Source organism: Erythrolamprus reginae, chromosome 8 (assembly GCF_031021105.1).
Source record: "Erythrolamprus reginae isolate rEryReg1 chromosome 8, rEryReg1.hap1, whole genome shotgun sequence".
Taxonomy (NCBI): domain Eukaryota; kingdom Metazoa; phylum Chordata; class Lepidosauria; order Squamata; family Dipsadidae; genus Erythrolamprus; species Erythrolamprus reginae.
Genome location: NC_091957.1, coordinates 57,200,001 through 57,206,087, shown reverse-complemented (window position 1 = coordinate 57,206,087; position 6,087 = coordinate 57,200,001).

Sequence of the window (6,087 nt, the reverse complement as noted above, 5' to 3'; positions counted from 1 at the left end):
TCTCTATGGTATTAAACTGCTGTAGTTGTGGCATTCTTGTAACGATAACCTTTTAAGCATAACAATTGCACCTTTCTTTTCGATTTGATGGTCACTCAAATCTTTTATTGTTACTCGCACTTTGAAAGAAATCATGGGCCTATAAAAATCAGTTTCTTCGAATTGGATGCGTCCGCGTGGTTTTTCACTCCACACGCAAATGCGTTTTCAAACTATGCCTCGATCAGTGGACAAGTCACATTTTGTCTTTGCAGCTGTAAATCTCACACCACTGAAAAAGGAAGAGACAAGCAAATTGGAAAAGGAAGATATATCACGATTCTGTATCATAACTTAGCGTAACGTAATTATAAATAACTAAAACGGCCTCTTTGTCAAACTATGGGATCTAGCAAGCAAAGTTTGGACCCTACTGTTTTTTCCAATTTCCTGCATAAGCTAAAGAAAAAAAAAAGAACTTAGAAACATAGAAGACTAATGGCAGAAAAAGACCTCATGGTCCATCTAGTCTGCCCTTATACTATTTCCTGTATTTTATCTTACAATGGATATATGTTTATCCCAGGCATGTTTAAATTCAGTTACTGTGGATTTATCTATGTCTGCTGGAAGTTTGTTCCAAGGATCTACTACTCTTTCAGTAAAATAATATTTTCTCATGTTGCTTTTGATCTTTCCCCCAACTAACTTCAGCTTGTGTCCCCTTGTTCTTGTGTTCACTTTCCTATTAAAAACACTTCCCTCCTGGACCTTATTTAACCCTTTAATGTATTTAAATGTTTCGATCATGTCCCCCCTTTTCCTTCTGTCCCCCAGACTCTACAGATTGAGTTCATGAAGTCTTTCCTGATACGTTTTATGCTTAAGACCTTCCACCCTTTTTGTAGCCCGTCTTTGGACCCGTTCAATTTTGTCAATATCTTTTTGTAGGTGAGGTCACCAGAACTGGACACAGTATTCCAAATACTGTATATCACGATTCTGTATCATAACTTAGCGTAACGTAATTATAAATAACTAAAACTGCCTCTTTGTCAAACGATGTGATCTAGCAAGCAAAGTTTGGACCATACTGTTTTTTCCAATTTCCTGCATAAGCTAAAGAAAGAAAAAAAATAGAACTTCTTTTTCCAAAATTGCAAACCTGAATAACTTATAGAGTTGGAAATTACCCCGACAGCTCTACAACGTTAAAAATAACCTCATCTCAATGTGGGTGTCCTTTGACAATGGAAGCCACATATTTGACTTCGCCTGTTTGTTTACCCTCTCTCGAATAATGGGCTCCCTGGCCAGGTCTAAGTGACATTGCTGGAACCGTTGTTTGCTCAATAACTTGGTTTTGCCGTCCAGCTTGGGGGTTTTGTGTTTGTTTTGATGCTTTTGAATCGGTGTGGACGTCTGCTGATGCATGGAGAAATTCCTGGCGTTCGGGAAAGATTTGGGAAGGGGTTTGCCATTGCTTCCTTTCTAGGGCTGGGAGAGAGAGACTGGCCCAAAATGGGACTAGAATTTAGTCTCTTGGCTTTTAGCCTGTTGCTTTCACCACGACAGCTCTGGTGCTGTGAATCCTGCTCAACTAGAATAGAATAGAATAGAATAGAATCCTTTATTGGCCAAGTGTGATTGGACACACAAGGGATTTGTCTTTGGTATTATTATTATTATTATTATTATTATTATTATTATTATTATTATTATCTGCTGGAATCTAAGAATTTGGCTGTAAAGACGAACTTTTGAAGACTTTATGACATATTTAGACAGGAGTCTCTGTTAGGGATTTTTTTGCTTCCAGGCGCCTCTTTCTCCCAAAAATATCCATCTTCTCTTCCCTGCCCCGGAGAGGGTCAAAATTCGGGGTGGGGGGGATGGCCTTTGCCAGCTTGAAGTTGCCATATATGGCTGCAGTCTCCCAACATGGTTTGTGTGAACCCACCTCATTTCTAAGGTGATGTATGTTTAACTGCTTCCCTTTGACATAACCTTGGGAGAATGTGGAAGGCAGAATACAATTGCTCACCCGTCAAAAATCTCTCTCTCTCTCTCTCTCTCTCTCCCACATGCTGGCTTTGCAAACAGCCACAGGTCCTTTTCCTCCTGCGATACATGAGTGCAAAAATTAAAACCAGCCCGCGCTCTGCTTTCTCTGGCCGCCATCCCACCAGATGCTTTCCCATGCTTAAGAGCCACAGGCGAGGTTGGCCAGACGCTCTACACCAGACGCTAACCTCTGGCTGCCTCCACAAAGCTGGCTAAGTGGAAGAATATTTGAGTTGGTGGGTTCTCTGTGTCCTGTGAACCAGTGGTGGGATTCAAACTACTACTGCCTGGCTTGGTGGGCGTGGCAAGGGAAGGATACGGCAAAATCCCCATTCCCTCCCGATCAGCTGGGACTCTGGAGGCAGAGAATAGATGGGAGATAACCACACTTCAATGTATACAAATCTAAATAAATAATAATTATTATTATTAAAGGAAGGAAAGAAAGAAAAGAAAGAAGGAAGGAAAGAAAGAGAAAGGAAAGAAAGAAAGAAAGATCGTGCAGAATGCAGCTGCGAGAGCAGTCATGGGCTTTCCCAAATATGCCCATATAACACCAACACTCCGCAGTCTGCATTGGTTGCCGATCAGTTTCCAGTCACAATTCAAAGTGTTGGTCATCACCTATAAAGCCCTTCATGGCACCGAGACCGCCTTCTGCTGCACGAATCCCAGCGACCGGTTAGGTCCTACAGAGTGGGCCTCCTCCGGGTCCCGTCAACAAAACAATGTCGTTTGGCAGGGCCCAGGGGAAAAGCCTTCTCTGTGGCGGCCCCGGCCCTCTGGAACCAACTCCCCCCGGAGATTAGAATTGCCCCCACTCTCCTTGCCTTTCGTAAGCTCCTTAAAACCCACCTCTGCCGTCAGGCATGGGGGAACTGAGATATTCTTTCCCCCTAGGCCTTTACAATTCATGTATGGTATGTTTGTATGTATGAATGTTTGGTTTTACAATAAGGGTTTTTAGTTGTTTTAGTATTGGATTGTTACATGCTGTTTTTTGTTACTGTTGTTAGCCGCCCCGAGTCTACGGAGAGGGGCGGCATACAAATCCAATAAATAAATAAATAAATTAAAGGAAGGAAGGAAGGAAAGATGGAAAGAAGGAAGGAAGAAAAGAAAGAAGGAAAGATGGAAAGAAAGAAAGAAAGACATAGCATCAGCAGCAACAGGCCAGAGAAATGGATTTGGAAACAGTGCAATTTGGCCTTGATTCCTTTCTGGATGGGAGACCACAGAGAAATAGTCACGCTTCGTAGGCTGAGTGGCTTACTCAAGCGGAGACTTGGATGTCTTGAAGCGGGAAAAATATGTTTCCTTATTTAGTTCTTTGGAATTGGTTAATTAGGGTCACTTCCTTCTGAGCACGTTTTGCAATAAACAAACGGAAAGCTTCTCACCTCCCTCCTTTAGTTTCAACATTTCCAAATAAAGCTTTTTTCTCGGCTGCAGCTGCTTCATCAGTGACTAATAAAACAGCCTTGTCCAAGAGAGCCCAACTCAGGCTCGGCTCTTGTTTGGACAACAAGCCAAATCTTCATTTGTCTCCCGCTTCATTATCCTAGCCAGACCAGCGAGAGGTGCCCAAAAGATCCCAGCCGCCTTCGTGCTGAGTATTGGACTCGGACATTTCGTCTGAAAGCTCCTTAAATCTGTAGCTAGGAGTCTTCCATCCGTGTCTCTTCCGGCCAGTTTGAGAAATGATTTGGGGGTGGGGGTGGAAGGAAGCAAAGGAAGGATGGAAAGAAGGAAGGGAGGGAGGACGGACAGACAGACGGAAAGAAGGAAGGAACGAAGGGAGCACGGAAGGAAGGAAGGAAGGAAGGGAGCACGGACGGAAGGAAGGGAGGGAGGACGGACAGACGGAAGGAAAGAAGGGAGGGAGAGAGGACAGACAGACGGAAAGAAGAAAGGAAGGAAGGGAGGATGGACGGAAGGAAAGAAGGAAGCAAAGGAAGGAAGGGAGGACGGACAGATGGAAGGAAGGAAGGAAGCAAAGGGAGGAAGGAAACAAAGGTAGGAAAGATGGACAGATGGACAGAAGGAGAGAAAGAAGGGAAAGTTAAAGGAGGGAATGAAGGAAGGGAAAAGAAGGAAGGGGAGGGAGGGAGGGAGGAGAGGCAGGAAGGAGGAAGGAAGAAAGAAAGATGGCTGAGAGAAAATTAGAATTCTTTATTGGCCAAGTGTGATTCACACACAAGGAATTTGTCTTTGGTGCAGATGATCTCAGCGTACATTAAAAATATATATACATTTGTCAAGAATCATGAAGTACAACACTTAGTAATTGTCATAGAGGTCAAATAAGCAATCAGGAAACAGTATAAATAAAAATGTTAAGGATACAAGCAACAAGTTACGGTCATACAAGTGGGAGGAGATGGGCGATAGGAACGATGAGAAGATTCGTAGTAATAGTAATGCAGACTTAGTAAATAGTTTGACAGTGTTGAAAGCATGATTTGTTTAGCAGAGTGATGGCGTTCGGGGGAAAACTCGTTCTTGTGTCTATTTGTCTTGGTGTGCAGTGCTCTGTAGTGATGTTTTGAGGGTGGGAGTTGACACAGTTTGTGTCCAGGATGCGAGGGGTCAGTCAATATTTTCTCCGCCCTCTTTTGACTCGTGCAGTCTACAGGTCCTCAATGGAAGGCAGGTTGGCAGCCATTGTTTTTTCTGCCGTTCTGATTCTCCTGTCTAAAGAAGAAAGGAAGGGCCTTAAGGAGAATTTAAATCGCGCCTAAAACACGATTTGAGTATTGCCCACAAGATCATATGCTGCAACGTCCTACCGGTCAATGACTACTTCAGCTTCAACCGCAACAACACAAGAGCACGCAACAGATTCAAACTTAATACGAACCACTCCAAACTTGACTGTAAAAAATATGATTTCAACAATCGAGTTATCGAAGCGTGGAACTCATTACCGGACTCAATTGTGTCAACCCCTAACCCCCAACACTTCTCCCTCAGACTCTCCACGATTGACCTCTCCAGGTTCCTAAGAGGCCAGTAAGGGGCGTACATAAGTGCACTGGTGTGCCTTTCGTCCCCTGTCCAATTGTCTTTCCTTTCTTTCACCTATCTTATATATTCTCTTCCTTTCATATATCCTCTCCTCTAAGTTCACTTTTACCCTTATATATATTACCACATGTCTATTTTCTTCCTATGTATTTGTGACTTGGACAAATGAATGAATGAATAAATAAATAAACAAATAAATAAATTTCCCAGAGCGATGCCCCTCTGTCCTGAGGTCAGCCTGCCAGTCCTCTTGCCTCTCAGGCTGCCCAAACCTCACCCCCCCCCATACCTCCCCGTGGGAAGAAATGACAGGGGGTGCAATTCACACCTAGTCCCCTGATCCTCCGAGTGAGCTGCAAGATCCTTGTCTTTCATTCAATTTGACTTCCCGGGCACATTTGCCACTCCCTCGCTCCTTGGCAACCAAATTCCCCGAAACTCTTTTCTGCTAAGGAATCTCTACCGTTTTCGCCTTCACCAAAAACAAGCTTCATCAAAACTTTCCCACCAAGTGTTAAATCTTCATGCAAGGAGTGGGGGGGGGGGGGTTTGTTAAAAAAAAGGAAAGAAAGGAATTTTGTAACCCAGGGGCAATGAAATATATGCCCCCCCCCTTATTTTCCACTGGCATATATTTTTTGGCCTCCTTCGCTGCCCCCACCGCCACACACCCCCTTCAAATTCCTGGTGGCTGAAGTCACTTCCCTCCAGTGCAATTTTATCTAAACTGTTTATAAGCCTTAGGTCAATTCTTCTGAATTTGTGACAATGTTGGTGGGGAGCAGGCAGGAACCAAAGTTGAATTCCTGCCCAGCCTTTTATGGCACTAAAGATTTTATGGCACTAAAGATTTATGGGGGGGTTTCTTGGTGCCAAAGGTTGGTTTTTAGAGGGCTGATTTTACAAGCACGGCCAACTTTATCTCATTCCTTCTGTACCCAAAATAATACAATTGTCGGCGTTCCTTGTTGCAGCTTGGAACCTCTTTTGAGGTTCCAGAACTAGAGTGCCTTCCGT